This window comes from Dermochelys coriacea, chromosome 1 (assembly GCF_009764565.3).
Source record: "Dermochelys coriacea isolate rDerCor1 chromosome 1, rDerCor1.pri.v4, whole genome shotgun sequence".
Taxonomy (NCBI): Eukaryota; Metazoa; Chordata; order Testudines; family Dermochelyidae; genus Dermochelys; species Dermochelys coriacea.
In genome coordinates this window covers 176,378,938-176,400,374 of record NC_050068.2, presented here as the reverse complement: position 1 = coordinate 176,400,374, position 21,437 = coordinate 176,378,938, and the positions used below count along the sequence as shown (strand labels likewise).

Here is a 21,437-nt window from a genome sequence, read left to right as displayed (position 1 = left end):
ATATGGATGAGGTGGCAGTATGCCCTAATTCTCCCTAATGAGCATGCATGTGGTCATTTGATAGAGGTTTTAAATATCCTAATTTAGATTCTATTTGATAAAAATTGTTGTGCTTGAATCTTCATCCCTGGGATACCAGGATAGCTGTCCAAGAACTGAAAAATTAATCCTCATCCATTAAAACTGAGGAAGACGTAATCTGTGCATTTCAAGTTACCAGTCCCATCACCAGTAAAATATACTATCCCATTCCTTTCTCTTAGCTTCTCCCTACTCTATACATTCATACTAGAACACAGCAACTACCAGACAGTGGCACTTCTGCATTTTAAGTTTCTTTTCTGAAACACTAACAAAGACACCTCTTACTACAGTTCAACACAGCTTAATAGAGTTCACTAACTCCTCCACAGCATGTTATCTTTTAAGGAAAGGTGGGGGAGGGAGATGCTTTGTTTCTCGTTAGTTTCTCCTCAGTCTCAAACAGTTAGACACACTACCTATAGCAGGACAGGATCTCATGGCTGAATTATGTTATGTGGGAGAAACAGAGGAGCTTGCAGCGCACATGTGCTAACTACCCTCACAACAGTCACAGAAAGGGCAGCAAAATGGACATTGATGACTTTCAAGCATCTTTTTAAGTTGGACAAAGGTGAATCCAGAGTCGCAGTTTTTTCCTCTTCTCTGTCCTGCAGATCCACCTCTTCCCGCATGTTTGGAAACATTGCTTTAATAGCAAGAGGCAGAGAGAGAAATGCTTCTATTTGCTTGATCATTGATTTCTGCTGAAGTGTTTCACCTGTATCAACCTTAAAACAGATTTCCTTAGTGGTAACTAATGATCAGAGAGTCCTGTTCTTCCTCCTCTAAAGGAAGCCGCACTGCTATTATGACGTTTTTCCACTTCCCAGGAAGCAAGAATGGTCTCTGGGATATGAATTAGCCCCACTTCCTTCCTTCTCGTTCAGTACTGAAAGAAATTCAAGTTAACATTTGAAGAAAAAAAAAAAAAAAAAAGAGGAGGTTAATGTTGGGAAATATGCAGGAGAACAGGGTAGGAGAAAAATGGGACAACTACAGGTAAATCATACTTCCTTGCCACATTCCCTCCCCCCCCATGCCCCCCCACTTTTCTAGAAAGGAAGTTTCTTTTGAACAAGTAGCTGTGATGAGTCCTTCTTTAAGGATTTGATCTAAAGCCCACTAAAGTTTCCCCACAAACTTTGGTAGGAATTGGATCAGGCCCTGTAACAGAAATGGGCTTACTTTCATGTAGCCTCTTGAAGCATTTTTTCTGCCAAAAACACACCTCAGACAGCGGGTCCAATTAGTATAATTGATAAACAAACAAGGATTAGCTCAAATAGCAGCCCTACAAGTGGCAATACGATGACTCAACTTCACCTTGCCAACAATAACCTTTAGGAAGCAGACAGGCAAAGGTGCTTGTATGTTAAATTCACACAATCCTTAATCCAACAAGTAAGAGAGACTTAAGGCTCTGAATCATTTTACAAGCACAGCAACAATTTCCTTTGATGTCCAAAAGCTGTAGCTGAAATGCAGAGTTTCAGTGCTCTTGGTATCTAATTGCGATGCACGCATGCCGATTTCTCCAGGAAAGTTGAGCGCCAAAGCAACAGTTCTCCCAACAGCATGTGAGGTGCGATTGAAGAAGCTTGGATTCACACAGCTCTTTTAATGATGAAGTTTACTCCGATAAAGGCAAAACACTGTCAATGTTTGCATAGTCAAGGCCCTGAATATGTTGGCGGCAGTAGTGCACTCTTCCCATGTAAAACTTCAGTCTGCTAACTCAAAACATTGTCTCAATTATAAATCCTAAACATACCACAGGGAACATGAAGAGGATTAGGAATTCTGTCTTTCATACCACATTGAAAATATGGCCCTTAGCAGTCAGAAAGTTGTCCAATATCTGAAACACTCACATGCCTATTAAGAGCGACTCCATCTCAATAAGCAGTCCCTCATCACATGAAGATGATTCAGTAGAGAAGGGTTGTGGTGAAGAGCACTGAAGCTAGAGATTTGGGAAGACCCTGCAGATCTGAAAACTATCAGAATTGTGAATCATAGTTAAGGACATGATTCTGTCACAGATTCCATGACTTTCCAGGATCTTCATGACGTCTACTGGGCCAGTCCTGAGGCTGCCAGAGTAGCGGCCAGCCCTAGAGCAGCGGCCCGGCAGCCAGCCCTGTAGCTCACAGGAGCAACAGCTGGGGCTGGGTCAGCCTCCCTGGGGCTGGAGCAGCAGCAGTCAGCCCCAGCCACAGGAGCAGCAGCGGGGCTAGAACAGCTTCAAGCCCTGGCCGCGCTATGATTTTCCATCCACACACTCTCCAGGGTATTTTTAGTTAAAGTCAGGGACAGGTTGCGGGCTCCTGTGAATTTCTGTTATTGCCCATGACCTAGACTCTTAACCTTAATCATAGGTATTGACCTTGCCCCAGGTGTATGGGGAAAATACAGGAAAAAAAGATAAGCACTTTGAGACTTACAAAGCATAAGCATAAATGCAATAGATAAGAGTCTAGCCTTTTTTTTTTCCCCCATAAAGTTATTCAATGATTCAGAAATCAGGATCAAAAGACATCCCTGCTTTTTGGGCCAAGTACCAGAGTAAAACACCTGGTTCAGCCCCCTATCATTATTATAGCCCGAGACTAAGCTTTTTGGGTCATCATATACGTTAGCTCCTGCTCTATGGCTCAAGTTTAGTGCCAAAACAAACTAATCCATTGAAGTCTGAGAAAGCAAGAGTATGCCCCTCTGTGAAATAGTTAAGCCACGTCCTACATTTAGCAGATGGAACAGAAGGAGATGCAAGGACAAAGCCTTAATAAGGCTGCTTTGAAGAAGAGGGAAATGGTCATATCACATCTCTTTGCACTAAGGGTCCCTAGAAAGGTGGCTTTGAAAATGGAAACAGGGCTCTCCGAAATAACACCCTATGAAATTACTTCATAGAAAGTTCGAAAGCAAGAAAATAATGGCAGCTGTGTTCAAGAACTCCACCAAAAAGATCATGTCAAGCTTTCATTTTTGATATTGTACTCCAAGGATAACTTTAGTTCTAAAGACAACGGACCTGATCCTCCAATGCCTTGTACCTTGTGTTATCATTTTAACCTGTGCCTACTGAATGCAAAGGGACTGTAAAATGCTGCCATCCTGATTTGGAAATGTTTTTGAACTCAAGCTGTGTGGGCATAAATGACTACACAGGGTGCAAGGCAGTGGAGAGTTAGGCCCAGAGTCCAAACTGAACGAATGGTTAAGGGGGAAGCCAGCATCCATCTCTGCAGTGGTTCCTGGAAAGTAATCAGTTTCTCCAGTGCCAAGAGGACTTCAAGCAGTCTCTACTCATCTTTAGGGTGGCACTGATGAGTAGTTTGGGTGAGGACACAACCCCTATTCCCTTAGTAGTATGTTAGTGGGAAAAGAAACGCTGGAGGTGGTGGGAGGACTTTTGCTATGTTTCTCATGAGTCAAGTCTGAAGAAATGAGGACAGGACATTTTCCAGCCAACTGTTCCTGCTGCATCCCTCCCCCATAATCTAGAAAGGCCTTCCATTTAGACAAGTGATCTAGGAGACCTGGGGTGAAATCTTAACTCCTTTGAAATCCATGAAGTCAAAAGGAGGTTTTGCTAGTTGGACAGGATTTCACTCCCAGATCTTGTTTTCTATTCTCTCTAAGTCATTGTGGTCTTTCTTTGCACCTTAACTCCCCTACTCCTTCCCATTTGTACAATAAAGATGTCACTTATCCTTGGATGAAAGGAGCAACATAAAAATACAAATAATCTGTCCTGAAGACAGAAAATTAACAAACAAGTCACACCCCTGGGAAGATGGGACTAGAACTTCAATCTTTCAGCTCCTCAGAAAACAAACAGCTCGCCAATATTTTAGCTAAAGGACATTGCCCTAAGCTAGTAGCATTAGCATGCCCTGATCTTTGTGAGTCAGCCGCATGTGCACACATAAACCCACCAACATTCTGTAAGTAGAGAAGGGGGTTCTTCCTACAGGAGACTGTGACCGATTACTCTATAGGAAAGGCAGATGCTCACTCTGCCATGCCAAAAAGGAATTGTGTTGTAGAGATATGCGCTGAAAGGAGATAAAGCCAGCATTTCACCATAGTTTGGATGACTCCACAAAAGACATGTTCCAGGGAAATGATTATAAATGGTTGGAAGTAAGGGCCCTCCTCAAAATGGTTTGGTTTATGGACACTCCTCTTCTCCTAAATATCCAGTAGTTAGCTGGTAGGTGACTGAATGCTCTGCACTACAAATGCTCTGAACTACGGATTCTGAAATGACTTTGGAGGCAGACCAGCAGGAAGCCTACAGCAGAAAGGCAACCCACCAATTCCAAAAGATGAAGAAGTGAAACAACTTAGTGTATTTAAACCGAACAGGCTAGAAAAGAAAGGGAAATAAGCCTAAGAAGCTGCCGTTTTTCTTACTCTGACCAAGAAACAGAGGGTTGACTGAAAGAAAAATATAAAAGAACAGTAAGTTACATAATTTAGTGACTATTAATTCCCTCTCTCTCTCTCTCTGTCTTTTCTGCTTAGAAGAAAGCAAAAAAAAAAAAAAAAAAAAAAAAAAAAAAGAGGTTAGTTGATTACCAAAACCTGACATCCAAGCACCAGGAGGAGAGGAGAGAAAGAGAAAGAGAGTGGGCTAAATAGACTACTTATACTAATTATGACTGGCTGTTTTTGTACTTCCTTCAGTACCAATAGGTGGAGACATAAGACACTAGCTTTAATGGAGAGTTCTTTGGAGGATGGGAGATGAAGACAACATACCACAAACACTGTGGAATGGAAATAAATTTCTTCAATAAAGCAAGCTTCAGCAAACACCCTGAGGTCAAATAAAACTATTATTTGCTTTTCCAAACATTACGTTCTCTAGCAGCTAAACAAAAACATTACAAAACCATTTTATGAAAAAAAAGTTTAACTTTAGCTTGACCTTCCATTTTAAGTAAACAAAACCTTTCTAGCCAATAAGCTTCCCTCTGAACTCTGCAAGATGATAAGCAATACCTTAATTACATTTACATGACTTTGAAATTGTTCCAGACTGAAGTCAATGACTGCAAGGTCACAGAGTATGGAAAAAGTAAAATGAAGAGATACACACACACGGGGCAGTTTACTCAAATAGGCTGTGGCAGTCTCTTCTCACCAATTATTAAGGGCCCATGATATCAACAAGTGCCTGTCTTTTCATCTATTACATGTAAGGAACAACATTTTAAAAAGCTGAACTGTATAACACCGTATTTCCAATTTTTGGATCTGATTCAAAAAGGAAGACACTGGACAATTAAAATTGCTTTTAATGTGTAACGACCAATGTAAGTAAGGTGAATATTTTATAACGTTCTAATTGAGAGCGCAGAGAATGTTAAGAGCAAGATAATTTTGGTTGCCAAATGTGCTGTGATCATTACCAACACTGCATCACTATTGTCAGTTATATGAAATGGGAATGTTTTGCACTGATTTATTTAGTAATGTAGACAGTAGGAAAAGCCACTGTATTAACTTCATGCCATTGCAGCTCATGGATCACATAAGTGATGTTAGGTTTAGGAGTGAAATCCTATCAGAGGGAGTTTTACTATTGACTTCAATGGAGCCCAATGTCACCCCTGAAGCAGGAGAGAAAATATCCAGCACAGCAGTTGTCATTAAAATCTTTACTATTTTGCCTAATTCAATTTACTACAGTATTTGTGCTATACTTACTACAGGAAATACCAAAATTACACACAAGCAGCATCGTAAAGATTGTAACAGTGACCACTAAGTAGTATGAACAGAGTATGTTATTCTGTAGACCAGTAGAAGACAGATACCAAGTCCATCCCGTTCCCAATCATATTTGCACTGAATAATGTGTTAGGTGTGATCAATAGCAATAAAATTACCTGAAATGTAGCACAATTATAATTTGTCTTTTATAGAAGCATTTTAAATATTACAAGTGTGAGAATATAAAAAATCTCAAGTATTGCATTTGAGATCAAGCAACCGCACATCAATTCCCTGAAGCTGACAATGGTTTTTAGTAGTAAATTAGATGTCTCCATGCAGCCTTAGTTTACTAGCCAAGCACTTTTACACAACTCTCAAGCCAACCTTCTGCAATTTAAGAATGATTTAGTGCAAGTGAAGCAATGAGTATTATAAAATTTATGCTTGTTCACCTTCTCTCCCCACAGAGAAGGGCAAGATGCTTTTTCCATGTAAATATGTATGAGATCCAAATAATTTCAATAGATATTCCACAGAGAGCAAGACACTGAATATAGCCATTTCAGCTCCATGTTACTGAATTAACTGCAAGATAATGATGCTGTCTTACCCCTCTTAAAAAAAAAAAAAAAAAAAAAAAAAAAAAAGTGAAAATCTCTCCATGTTTTTCCAACCAAAAGTCAAAGGAAAGGATGTCTCTCTCAAAAAAAAAAAAAGGGCGGGGGTACCACAAATTCATTTAATATGAGGACACTTTGTATGTGATAGAGCAAAACTCATTTTACATATACGTTATAAATGCCCCAAAGATAATCTTGTGGAACTGTGTTCAGAGTAATATGCATCAGTAATATTTTATTCACCCCCTATCCCCCTGCCTGAACGACAGTAAGAAAATTATACTTGTTTGTGGAATGCTAGAAACTAAAATTTTAGGAAATGGACTAATTTTGTAACAGATAGAGCATTAATGGTTTACTCTTGGCCTTGTATACTGTGATTTAGTTTCCCTTTCTTGTTCAGCCATAACTATCACAGCTGGAATTGAGGGAATGGAACCAGCTAAATAACTCAAAAAAATTTTAAGTATTCATTTGCTTAAAGCCAGGGTAGTCTTAATCAAACAGAGAAAGACATTTCATTGTATCATTTCCCTTTAAGAAATTATTAAAGCTACTGTGTGTCTCATTCATAGCCAAAGATTTAATGTGGGGTGCTTATTTGTATAAAGCATGCTTTACATTGGTTTTGAAGCTACCCACATGTCATCTGGGCTGATGTCATATCTTACAGAACAACCTGATATCTGCTTTACTTTAAAGAAGGATAACCACTTTTCACTATGTATAAACTCTGAACATCAAAAATACTTTTATTGCCTCAACAATTTAATAGTTTTATATCAATAGTGTGTTACTTTCCTGACTTCAGAAAGTCATAAAGATGACAAGAAACAGTCAGACTTACTGTACCATTCATTTTATTTTAGGCTCATAAGCAGACTTATGACACAGTTGGGAAAGCGATGCAATAGCAAAAAACCACAACACACACACGCTATCTATCTATATTCTGGTCAAATAACAGAGTGGAGAGGTTTAGGGGAGTATTATGAAGTTAAGTGTGAAGTCAAAGACATTTTTAAATGTAGAGAACCTCCTTACATCCAGCTTAATTTGTGTCTGAAAGATTATTACTGAGACAATTAACCACTGGACAAATGCACTTTAAAAAAGTGACAGTTGTGAAGAAAAATCATGCATCACATGTCGAAACAAAGTAACTCATATAAAAGATACTTCCCTGGTGAGTAAAGCATTTACACAAATGAACAAGCATTACAGCTCAAGGTTTAAAATAAAACTTAAAAACAAATGTGCCCACACCCTGACCCATTTCAATTCAAAACACCTGCTTCAGAATCCATGCAGTGTTTTTCTTGTTCTATAGTCAATGTTTATAACACTGTAACAGCAGTTATACCTATTACAAAACACTTTACAGTTAAAACAAAGAACCACCAAGAAAGTACAATATTCAGCAACTGACATTTACTGCACTGGCCTTGGACGTCTAATCTTTACCAGACAGGCACACAATTCAATCCATCAGCTCATAAAGGTGTGCTTTCTTAACCTCTAAAACAGATGGGATTGGCTAGAAATGTCTGGCATGTCAAACTGCTAATCACTGTTGCCCTTTGCACAAAATAACCCACTTAAATTGAGGCATGGTTGCACTGTAACCGACAGTCTGTGGGAAACCCATTTAACTGTCACATACTCCTGCCACTCCTGCTCTCCCTTAATTAAGCCTAATGCCTTATGCTTTGACCTTTTGTTCTAGCCTATTAACCCTATCCAGTACAAGTTCACATATGTTAAACTAAAAACTTTTCTGTAAAATATTAAATGCCAAACTACTGAAAGCATAAGGGTCATTTTTCTTAACCCGAAGGTTAGACATCATATTATCAAATTCATTTGGCAGGCAAAATGGAAAATGGCAGTGAGGTAAGGGTTAAATCCTAGAAGGTACTGCATAACCACTAACAAAAACATTAACCTGCATTCACAGAAAAATACAGTTTCTTTTTCTTCTGTAATGAAGTATAGTATGCTCCCTAGAACAAAGGTGTCACTGGATCACTTTTTTTTTTTTTTTTTTAAATACTGCAATGTTTGCTCTCGCCCTCCATCCTTCCTCAAACTGCCCATTCTATGCTTTTTTTTAAAAAATTGCGTAATCCACTCTGATGGTAAATTATTGTATGGATGATCACTGAGCAGTGAAGCCTGTAAAACAAATCACTATTTTATTTTTAAGATGTCAATTTCTCCTCACTGACGGCAAATGTTCTGTCTGTCATTGCTCACATTGGGTTATACCTTCCTCCTTCAATGGCCTCAGTGATATCTGAGGTACTACTTGCAGAGTAAGATACTACTTACCCCACCTGGTAGACTCTAGCCTTAAAAGATTCACTTGCAATATCTTTAAGGTAGGGATTCTCAACCTTTTCTACGTCACATCTCTTTATGGTCTGTTGTGGGAAAGAGGGTTGAGATGTATCTGCGGCTCACCCCTCTTTCAGCAATATGGGAATAGACTCCTTTCTCATTTAGTAGCATAACTTGTGGTCCACAGGTTGAGAGCTTTTGCTTTAAGGAATACATCTGTTCTGGTATGCAGGATGATTGGTACTTCCCTACCACACGCAAATTACTTTTGCTTAAGAACTCAGATGATCTTCTGGGAATTGCCCTAATGATCTAGAACTCTGATATCCAAAAAACCAATTTCAATGACAAGAACAAATGTCTGATTCTAATGCAAGAGGTAGTTTCAGGGCAGAATACAGCACAACCGTTTGTAACAACTTGTAATGCAAGCTTGTGTATTGAAATAGGCTGAATACAAAAACATCCATAACAAGACTGTTTGTACCACAATACAGAATGTGGTCACCTACTCAAAATTTGTATTGGTCTGGATGGGCAGAGAAAAAGCAATTTTAAATATAATCAGGATATCTGCTGTGCATAAAACAGGTAATAAATATTCCCTCAAATTTATCAAATAGCTACTTTTTTGACAAGTTGATATACTTAATACACAACATTTATTTACAATTCAGACTTTTAGAACCCATGAAGGAAATATATTTTTGTGCTGCACAACCAACCACCTTCTTAAAAAAAAAAAATAAGCACAGCTCTTTGTTCAAAGCCTTCAACCCACTTGTGATATAGTCAAATACTCATTTCCACGAAAGCCACTGTTCTATTAAGCACAATTCAGCATAAGGAACAGAACCATCATCCACTGCCGACCATAGTAATTCATAAATTTAAAGTGGCTACTTAAACCCATGTATTTTAATAGTAAATTTTATAACTCTGTGGTTTTGAGATCAGCAAAAGTCATATAACTAACTTTTCAACAACCTTGGGTTGCCAAGATTACTAAGAAAGATGAAAGCAAGTCAAGAGATCATCCTCTACACTTTTCTGAGTGGTTAAATGTAACAAACTAAAGAATCATGGACTGAGACCAGGTCTACACCAAAGAAGTCAGGTCAACCCAGCTATGTCTCTCAGAGGTGTGAAAAATCCACATGCCTGAGTGACAGTTAATCCAAACTAAGCCCTGGTATAGGTCTATGGAAGCATTCTTGTCAATCAAGCTATCACCACTCAGGCAGGTGGATTAACTAGTGACAGAAGAACCTCTCCAGTCGCTGCAGTGAGCGTCTATACTGAAGCGCTACAGCAGTGGTATTCTAAGCGAAGATATAACCTGACTGATAGCCACATTTTGATTTCACTTGTGCTAGCTACTGCAAAAATCAAAGATACTGGATGGATTCTGAAACTCAAGTATCTAAAGTTTACCAACAACATGCAGATTTTCTGGTGATTTTCCTTGAATATACTGTATTAGTTCAGATGTTCTCAAACTATAGTACATTCACTACTGGTAGTATGTGGGCTGCAGTCAGGTGGTACATGGATTGGTTTATCAGAATAAGAATCCATTATAACCACACTGATTACAATTATGAAGTTGATAAGCCCGGTACTTTTGAGTTTTCAGCGTGGTCTTAAAATCTGAGTACAGCTCTATTACTGCTTCTTTTTTGTTTGTTGGTTTGACATTGACATTGTCCTTTCCAAGTAAGCCAGTCCTAAGAGTACTAAATATAAAAACAGACTACCCTGCAACCACTCCCTGCCCAATCATTTCATTTTTCTTCATGCTCTTTAATGGCCTTATTCTGCAAATACACATGCAAATACTGCTACTGAATTCAATACTCAAGTGGGTAAAGTTATTCACATGCTTAAGTGTTTGCAACATTGGGCCATAAAACGGGCAATCTTTGGATAAGACTAAACGGATGATTCCAATATACCAAAGGGAAACAGGATTTGAGAAATGGAGACAAAGTTAGCATATATCAACAAACTGATAGTGGTACTAAATGTCTGCAAACCATTTGTAATAAGTAGGATAATATTCATTAACCATTTAAAAATACCAGTCACTTCCCATATAAGCTCACCTGTATCGTATTACATATATTATGGGTTGAGCTCATTTTGTAAGGAGGTTAAAAAAATAATTTTTAAATTTGTATTTTATTTCCCCTCTCAGTCTTATAATGTGAGAAACAGGATCCCGCCCTATCCAAGAACGACCTCCCAAACAAGTCTGGAAGATCTTAGGGCCCACTAGCCAGTTCCACACCAAAAAAAATGCAACACTATCCAAAATGTATGATTTCTGCCTCTTGGGGATACATTGTATAAAAACTTCTCCATTTCTTGCTTTGGCGAGTTTTAACATCAAAAATAGACAGAATTATACAGGACATTTTAAGATTAAAAGTAGATGGTAGAGAGTCATTCAACGGACACTTTTTTTTTTAAAATTAAATAATGATACTGTCAAGATAAAAAGAAAAGGAGGACTTGTGGCACCTTAGAAACTAACAAATTAATTTGAGCATAAGCTTTCGTGAGCTACAGCTCACTTCATCGGATGTGAAGATAGTTAACCTAAAGAAAAGATTTACCTTCATAATGTTCCAGCCTGGAAAGCCTATCCTTCAGGAGCCCAAGGGTACATTAGTTCTCCTGAACCATTCCATGCTTGATCTGAAGGGGGGGGGGGGGAGAAATAATGAGTATCTGCATAACAGTTTTCTATCACAGTACCCAGGTATTGGTTTACTGTTAGGAAAATTAACACACTTCACTGAGTGTGTTAAGATTTACAAGTAATCAACGGTTTGTGTCAGCAAAATAAACATAACTTTAAACTCCAGAAAGTAAGACCTCCCAGACAGGACCATTTTTGAAGTAATTATAGAAGAATGTATTACCCCACTACCCAGACAGTGGTTCTTCAACATCAGAACTATAATATCCATGTAAAATAGTGAACTTTGGATTCAGAGACAATAGCTCTTTGATTTTTTTTTTTTAAAACTTGGACTTGCTGTACTATGTTATGACTTAACACTTATTTCATATGTACAAATAACCAGAGGTAAAGTTTTCTAAAAGGGCCCTTATTAAAATGAATATAGCAACAAGGAAAATATCAGTCCATAGCAGAACCTTTTATTTTATATACCGTATTGTGTGTCCCAAAAAATTCTAAAGACCAGGCAAAAAGCCACCACACACAAAAGACTTTTAGTTTGGAGCAATTTGTTGACTTAAATGCATAGGCATGAAAAGCTGGTGGATAGTGAGATCACTATCCACCTCAAGCACTTTTGTAACTACTTCCCTCATTACCATTCCTTAAATGGACACATGATAAAACCCTAAAGTTTAGGAGGTGGACCAAACTAGGTTTGAGTTTTTTTAATAAAGAACTTCTATAGTGCTTGTCACTAGAGCAACTAAGAATTTTGATTAAAAAGTGATACATTTTAAATCTGCTGCTCCCACAACTGTCACTACCAACATGCCTTAATAGACTAACAGGGTTCTGTGTGCATCTTCTGTTTTAACCAATTTTAACTACTACTCTGAGGTTACCTTTAAAAGCCATAGGAACTGGTTAACACTGAAGCGAACAAGTAGCCAGTGTAGAGAGACCAGAGCATCTGGGCTGTGTGTACACAGTAGTTCCTTCTATTGCTGTGACACCCAGCTGTAATGTCCACCAACTGAAGCAAGCTTCCAGATGAACTTCCAAGGAATTCTAAGGATGGCTGTAACAGTGCTATCTAACCAGGAGCAATAAAGTTGCAGATAGATGCCACGAGGGTCATCGTCCAAGAGAAGAGCAGTCAAAGCCTCCAGGCCTACAGCTACAAAAACTGGATGCCCCCTGGACCACAGCTGCCACCCAAATCCATAGGGAATGATGGATCCACTAGGACCACCACGTTGTAAATCTTTTGGGCAAAAGCAGGTAATCTCTTCCATGCTTCTCCAAATAAACAAAAAAAGTTATTTGGCCTCGCTAAACAGAAGTGAGTCTCCATTTTTTTTTTAATTAGGAAGAGAGATTAGGCCATCATTTAATAAGTCAATGGTGGGTTTAGCCTGTGCTGCCAAAAAGCATTAAAAACAAAGGGTCGGAGTCTTTTTCACTTCATTTTAACTTAAAAGTGCAAGAAGGACAGACAAGTGAGCACAAATTTGATCAAATACTAAAAAGTCTTATTAATGTAGTCACAGTAAAAGCATCCACCTTTCTCACAACAGACTTATGACTCACAAATTGAAGAAAGGGGGTTAGACAGAAGGCGGAAGCAATGCTTCTTTAGAGGACATTTGTCTTTTGAGACCATCTTAATGAACAGCAAGGTGTTTTCTTGAATAGTTCTTTTTCTTTATTGTAAATCTGAGCAGTCTTCTTCTGTATTGCCATCACCACCACCACGTTTCTTGTATACCAAAAACAAAACAAAACTAGCAAAAGGAGCTAAGCTTTCTATGTAAATGCCAACAGTTTTGATGCCGTAACATAGCCACTGGCTTTTCTTGAAGCCAGCGGTAAGGATTATGCTGTATTTTTTTCAAGGACGTACAAGAGGCTTCAAGTTTACAAAAGTTTAGAAAGAAGAGCACAAGCAATTCCACTTTGATACTTCTGGAAAGACGGAAGAAATTCCTACACTTGCCAGAATTCTGTTAAAAAACTTTAGGAAGAACAACTCCTTGAATTGGAAGATGGGTTGTGTATAGTTTCTGCAGGAATACTAAGTTTGACCGTTTTAAAATTACGGGCAGTTGAAAAAAAAAATGAAAGATCTGAATATAGCAACCACTTGGGATAACAGATAGAAATGCATTTCTATCTCTGTGAGAACCAGAGCCCAGTTCGTCCATAAAAGTTCATTCCAATTTCTTCAGCTCCGAAATTAAAAAGGGTAGTAGCCACAAACCTTAACAGTGACATTGAAAAAACAGACAATACAGAACATTAGTACCAATCAGTTGTCAAAGGAAACTAAAGTACTATGTGTTTCCTATGGGCCAGACACTTTTACACAAAAAGGCAATAAGATATTTTGTGGAACCTTCCAAATCTTTCCTTATTTGTTTCATGTAATCATTGCAAAAAACAAACAAACAAAAAAAAAACCACCCCCACCGAAACAAACCCCCACCCACCCACCCAGCAAAACACTTGCTTATAAAATGCATTTATCTCACTTAATTTCACTCCTGCTCAAACTAGATATGTTTAAGGAAAACTAGGCTACAGTACTTCACACAAGGAAAGAGTGTGTGTGTGTTCAGGAAGATCAACTTCAAAGAACTGATCTCTGACAGAAGACAGGCACTCTTCCAAACAGGCGGCAGCTTCTGGCTTTATTCTGATTATGTTTAGAACAAAAACTTTCCTTCTTCATTCGTTGTAGACAGACACATTTAGAAATAAAATATACATATAAAATTGAGAACATGTCGTCTTTCTCAAAGTCACACTAATTAAATAACACCCTCCTTATAAAAGAAATAGGTTGGAATGTAAATTGTGGTTGGGACCTAACCGAAGATAAGTTTCTCTCTTTGGCCAGAGGCAAGACAGGACCTCTTTCTCCTTCCTAGTTTGCCATGTTTACAAATCCTTAGCTTGCATCCTGCTTCCTTAACCAGGAAGCCTAGATGTCTGGTACCCAAAAGAGAGGCAAAAAAAAAAAAAAAAAAAAACACCAAATAGTATCATTCTCTCAAATTTCCTGGAATCCAAGTACCATAGTTCTGTCCACATTTCTGTGGGGCTTCCCATAAATAAATGCATCTCTACCAAAGACATGCCTTTGAAATTTCACTTGCTACATTCAGTTTCTTCTTCTAGTAAGGACCTACCTACATATGAGAATACAAGGAAGGACTATTTCCTTTTCACACAACACAGACTCCCCATCTCAAGATGTTCTTCTCAAATTCAGTATTTTCAAACAGAACAAATTGTCCTTCAACAACAAATAAACCTAACGGAATATCAAGTAATCATTAAATGTGTGCTACATACAATAAAAAAGTTTCTGAAACCAAGTCTTATTTTGGCCTTAAATTTGTTTGTTTTTGTTTTTAAAACAAAAAGCTTCATATAACCCTATATATTTCATACACCGGCCTCAAACTTTGTTTGTTTTTTCCTTCTTGATTAAAGTCTTCCTATCTGTTTAGACATTCTGGCTGGTTTATATTCTATCCCTCCTGTTCAAACTTCACACTATACTTGTTCCCTTAGAAACTGGTAGCGGTAATTTTTCCATTCATCTATCACTCCCTATTAAACCCACAGACATTACTGATTAATTTATATTTAGACACTTGGTCTCAGTATTGTAAAATATTAGCGGTTGATAGGGTTACAACCTGGCCCAGTACCTCTCTGTATTATCATCAGTCAGTTCCAAGTGGCCTCCCGCATGCTTCTAGGTCAACTGGAGCTGGCCAAAGTCTGATCAACATTCCTAGCTTTGGGTCTGTAAGGCACAGCCCCAGGCTCACAGCTGATCTGATGCCCTTCCTTGAAAAATGGAACTCCACAGTCCAGCCACTCTAGACTCCAAAACCAGTGTCTCACAGCTCGCAAGCCCCCCAGTTGCTTACACACACTCCCCCAGATTTCCACTCAGGCTGAAGCTTTCAGGGCTTCTACTCTAACTCATTTGGGAACAACGTGGGAGGTCAGCATGGAACACAGGCTTAGCAAAAGGACTATCTTAACCACCATGATTTCACTGTTAAAGCTCTTGAGATTTACAGATTTTTGAAAACAATCAAAGGTCTTGAGCTACACTTTCCCCATGTCTGGTCTTGCCCCTTCTGTGAGGCAGAGGTCTGTCAACATTTCAGCATCTCTCGCCCTCTATCTAATATGTCCTTATTACACATGGCAATGGTCAGCCCACCTGGACAGAGCAGCACTCTGCTTTTAAAGTCTCGTCTCTTTATGTGTGCAACTGGAATACTTCAGCCTCCCCAGGCAGCTGTAGAAAAATAACTGTTCCATGGGAGTAGGTCAGTAGTTCAAAGTCAACAGCCTCAGAGCATAATCCTGATGACTTCCCAGTGATAGTCCTTCAGTGAGGAGTCAAGCACCTACATAAGAACAGCCATACTGGTCAGACTAGTGGTTCATTTAGCCCAGTATCCTGTCTTCTAATAGTAGCCAAAGCCAAGTGCTTCAGAGGGAATGGACAGAACAAATAACCATCAAATGGTCCATCCCCTGTCATCCACGCCCTGCTTCTGCAGTCAGAGGTTAGGGTCACCCAGAGCATGTGGTTGCATCCCTGACCGTCTTGGCTAATAAATAGCCACTGATGGACCTGTCCTCCATGAACTTATCTAAATTCTTTTTTGAACCCAGTTATAATATTGGCCTTCACCACATCTCCTGGCAACGAGTTTAACAGGTTGACTGTATGTCGTATGACAAAGTACCTCCTTTTCTTTGTTTTAAGCCTGATGCCTATTAATTTTCTTGGTGATCCAGGGTTCTTGTATTATGTGAAGAGGTAAAGAACACTTCCTTATTTACTGTCTTCATACCAGTCATGATTTTATAGACCTCTATCATATTCCCCCTTACCGGTCTCTTTTCCGAGCTGACAAGCCCCAGTCTTTTTAATCTCTCCTCAGATGGAAGCAGCTCCATACCCCCTAATCATTTTGTTGCCTTTATCCATACTTTCCCCCCCCCACCACTTCCAATATATTTTATTTGAGATTGGAGCGACCACAACTGCACCTTTCCTGGGCAGGGCTATTATGAGAAATGCAGTTCCATAGGCTTGCTTGGGGAAAATTTAGACATATGTTCAAATGGAGCTCAAACTATGAAGATTCCACAACCTCCCTATGAAATTTATTCCAGTGCATAACCACCCTGGCAGTTAGAAAGCTTTTTCTAATGTCCAACATAAACCACCTTTGCTGCAATTGAAGACCTTTGCTTCTTCTCCTACCCTCAGAGGTTAAGGAGAACAATTTTTCCTCCTTCCTTCTTGTAACAGTTTTCAAGTACATAAAAGGTTGTTACGTCCCCTCTCGGTCATCTCTTGTCCAGAAGAAACAAACCCATTTTTCCCCCCCAATCTTACTTCATAGGACACGTTTTCTAGACCTTTAATCATTTGTGTTACTATTCTCTGGACTTTCTTCAATTTGTCCACATCCTTCCTAAAATGGGGCACCCAAAACTGGACACAATACTCCAGTTGAGGCCTAATCAGAGCAGAGTAGAGCAGAAGAATTACTTCCCATGTCTTGCTTACAACATTCCTGTTAATACATCCCAGAATTATGTTTGCTTTTTTTTGCAACAGTGTTACGCTACTGACTCTCAGGTAGCTTGTGATCCACTATAACCCCCAGATCCCTTTCTGCAATACTGCTTCCTAGGCAGTCATTTCCCATTTTGTATGTGTGCAACTGATCGTTCCTTCTTAAGTGGAGTATTTTGCATTTGTTCTTATTGAATTTCATCCTATTTACACCAGACCATTTCTCCAGTTTGATCCTATCCTCCAAAGATTTTCCAACCCCTCCCAGCTTCGTACGCTCTACAAATTTTATACGTGTACTCCCTCCGCCATTATCTAAATCATTGATGAAGGTATTCAACAGAACCAGACGCAGAATGGATTCCTCTGGGACCCCACTCAGTATGCCCTTCCAGCATGACTGTGAACCACTGGTAACTCCTCTCTGGGAATGGTTTTCCAACCAGTTATGCACCCACCTTACAGTTGCTCCATTTAGGAGGTTTATGAGAATGTCACTCGAGACAGTATCAATGTTGGCCTGGTATTAAGATTTCTAGAAGCCTTCTTTTGTCAGACTACATTACTTATGCAAAAAGAGAACAACTTTTCTCTGCAAGGACAATGTGATAAGCCATTATCTAGCAGGCATTTGTCTTCGTTTTAACAGATCCCATATTAAGCAGAAACTAAAGGGAAATAAGATCAGTATTTCTGTTCACTCAGGTTTGAACTCTGATGACCTTTAGTAAACCTCTGTTGTTTTAAATCCATTTTTGCCTTGCTGTCATTTGCAGAATGATAGATACAACATAAAACAGTCAGTCATTCAAGCTAACTAAATGAAGACACTCATCACCATTATTTCTTTACCTAGTACTGTTTTTAGTACCATAATAATCAAATCTCTCTCTCCAAAAGTAGATTAAAAAAAACCAAAACACCACTTTCAAAAAAAAAAAAAAACAAGTTTCCCTCTGAAAATGTTGTACGTGTCATAATTATAAGTAACCCTTAAGACAACTAGAAAAGTAGTTCACCTGGGTTTGCCAGTTTAATTATATTGTGCATTTGATTTCACTTTGTATTTAGTGCATTCATGCTCTCAAAAAAATACACCAGAGGATTTCACCCTTATTAGATAATGATAATAAAGGATTGCAGGCCAGTCCAAGAGAAAGGCAGGAGTTCCCATTCGCTATTGAATGCCTGTTCACTATTTATCTCTTGCACAACCAAAACTTGCACATAAGTATGTGTACTGAACTTGTAGTCAAGCGCTCCTGTCAGTTAAACGTCAATTTCAATTCTGTCTCTCAGACTGTACAAGAATACAATGCTGAGAAGTTAACAAGAAGTTTGAGAGCACAGCAATGGGCCAAGCAGAGAACTCTTGATTTGCTTTGAATTTAGGTGCCCTGCATGAGAGCTCACTACGCGAGATGTCAACTCTAGTTCTGGCAATTTTGCAGTTTTAATAAGTTTGTAAAATTCACTTTACAGCAAGTTTTCCCTTGAATACCATTAAATCAGATGATTAACCTCAAAACATTCTCACCTCTGACAACTTTTATTTGTGAGATGGCTTACTGATGTGTCACATTCCAGTCTCTAGTTCAACAACCATTTAAGACAGCAATTGACTAGCACATTTAAAAAAAAAAAAAAAAATAGGCTTTGTATCATAAATTCAAGGACAGATCACTCCCTTTTCGGAAGTTGTGTGTGCTGTATTACGATTCTTTGTGAACAAACTCCATAAATGTATACATCTGATAATTTATACTGCCATGACTCAGTTAAATTCTAACTGGCCTGGGTGCCATCAAGTGAATACAGCAACCAAATACCCACAAAATACTCCTACAATCAAACAATTCAAATAGAACTTTCTTTTGAAAAAGGTATCTTGGCACAAGAATAGTGAAAGGAGTAATAAATAGAATGAGTCAACTGCATACCAGCTGCCCTAACGCTGAATCATTCCCAAAGTCAGAATCTCCATAGTTCTTAAATCATCATCTCCATGTGTCGAGGATTTCCAGTACCATCCTGGGGCTTTCAATTAAAAAATAATAAATAATAATAATGCACACCACCACACTCAAGGGAGACAAAGAGTACCCCACACAGCCACACCACATAGTACAGGTTTCAGACTAGCAGCCGTGTTAGTCTGTATTCACAAAAAGAAAAGGAGGACTTGCGGCACCTTAGAGACTAACAAATTTATTTGAGCATAAGCTTTCGTGATGAAAGGCTGTAGCTCACAAAAGCTTGTGCTCCAATAAATGTGTCTCTAAGGTGCCACAAGTACTCCTTTTCTTTTTACAATATAGTACAGCGCACATCAGGAAGGTTTGATTGTGTAATCCTAATTTATTATTTTATGACCCCAAAGTACATTTCTGTACATGTCAGCTTTGTTACTATTTGAGAGAAGTAAGGAAAACCCTCAATCGATACAATTTTGTAGGGGACAAAAGGCAACCCTGAAGGGCTTTGGGGACACCAAATACGTGGCAAGCCCTGAAATACAAACCTTCAGCTTAAAAAGCCAAGAAGAGATGCCCCCAGGGGCTGCACGTTATGGAAGGTAAATGGTGAGAAGGCACCTTTTTGCGCGGCGGGGGGGTGGGGGAGAGAGGAAGCAGATGGGGTCGGCGGGTGGGGGGGGGGGGATTCCTAACCCACAGTAAACTGTGGGCGCCTTTGAAAGGGGCGGGGAGAGGGAAATGAACAACAAGAGGGGCAAGCAGAAGGAAGCATGGCCTTGCCTCCTGCCGTGCAAGCAGCAAGAGGCGGGGATGGAGGGATGGGAGGAAAGGAGGGGGGGGCGCGGGAAAGACAGCGGGGTTGGGGGAGCCTGGTCTAACGCTTCTGGATCCCAGGGTTTGTTTCCCCGCCCCCCAGACACGCAGCCCCGGGGAGCTGCCGGACGTGCAGCGCCCGCGCACGGAGGTCGCGCTGCCGGAGCCCTGCGCCCGGGCAGAGGCCGGAGGAAGGGGGGCGCGGGGGGGGGGGGAACAGTCTCTCGGGAGCTGCGGGAGGAGGGGGGGGGGGGGGGTTTGGCAGGAAAAAGCGGGGCGGCGGCCACAAACTTTGCCACGCGCCCAGCTGCCCCCAAAGCCGCAATTTGGGGCCAAACTTTTCGCTTTCCTCGCCCGCCCGAGGCTGGGGCGGGCAGCTAGAAAAGGGCGGGGGGCGGTAGGAAGGTGTCACCGGAAACAATCCCGCCCAGCCGGCAGCAGCGCCCGCTCCGCGGCCGCCCGGGCATTGTTCCCGGCCGCCTCCCTGCCCGCGCGGCGGGGCCAGCCCCCAGCCCCCAGCCCCGGGCCGGCGCCGACACTCACCCCGGCCGCCGGCCCGGCGCTCCTGCGGCCCGCCGGCGCCCTGCGCGTCCCTCTGGCCCCCGCGGAGCCGCGTTCTCTGGGGCCGGGCTCCGGGGAGCGTTTCCAGGGCCGGGGGCGAGCCTCCTCCCTGGGCTGCACGGCCAGCGGGGCAGCCTCCCCTGCCGGGCAGCGCGCATCCACACACACAGCTCGGCGCCCTGGCTCGCTCTGCTGCAATGGCTGGGAGGCTGACTTTCATCCTCCCCTCCCTCTCCACCCAGCTGAGCGCAGCCCAGTCCCTCCCCTCTCCATGCCGCTCAGCTCCTCCGCCAAGTTTCTGCTTAACCCTTTCCTGGCCCCTCCCGCCACCGCGAGGGGGGGGGGGGCGGAGAAAGGGAACTTCCCCGGCCTCCCGCTCAGGCCGGCTGCCACTCAAGCTGGCTCCCTTTGCGTCGGGGGGATGTTGGGAGCCGGTGGTAAATGGCTCCCGGGGCCTAAATCTTGCCTGAAAGCGAGCCCCCAAAGAGAGGAAAGGCGCCCCCGGGAGTACGACTGGAAAGGGCCAGTAGTGCCAACCCCCAGCGCTCCAAAATCATGGAGCCAGGGCCCCCCAAGCCCCCTCAGATTGGTTAGAACACATGAGGTTTTAGAAGATAATCAACTTGGGGTTCTTTCTCGTTGCCTTCTTGGTTTTGAGACTTCGGGGTTGCCCAGGCACATGGCTTCTGAAGCTGGGATTGAAGGAAAGGAAACAGACATGGGGAGTTGCTCTATGAGTTCTCCAGAGTTGACAATAGTGATGAAAAAAGAAAAGGAGGACTTGTGGCACCTTAGAGACGAAACAAATTTATTAGAGCATACGCTTTCGTGAGCTACAGCTCACTTGGTCGGATGCATTTAGTGATGAAGGGAGCGCAGGAGATTAGAACTGCGTCCTTCCTTTCCCAAGTCCTGCCCACTGAACCAGCATTTTCACTGCTAGCCGAAACTCTTGCGATTGGCCTTGAATCTTTGCCTTTAGTTCTGATATTTCAGTG

The 21,437-nt window shown here is 40.9% G+C and overlaps 1 protein-coding gene across 8 annotated transcripts in view; it reads right to left on the bottom strand.

The window, feature by feature from the left end:
• The window catches only part of NRIP1 (nuclear receptor interacting protein 1), a 90,597-nt gene extending 69,911 nt beyond the window's left edge, over positions 1-20,686 (bottom strand). For 3 of the 8 annotated variants that reach the window (XM_043509351.1, XM_043509347.1, XM_043509373.1), the window contains exon 1: positions 11,393-11,475. The gene's annotated coding sequence lies outside the window, so the exon portion shown is untranslated. Of the gene's footprint in view, positions 1-8,765; positions 9,565-11,392; positions 11,481-20,421 lie in introns of those variants that run through there. The other 5 variants (XM_043509333.1, XM_043509366.1, XM_043509341.1 and 2 more) reach the window with 4 other exon arrangements.
• Between the last annotated feature and the right edge of the window lie 751 nt (positions 20,687-21,437).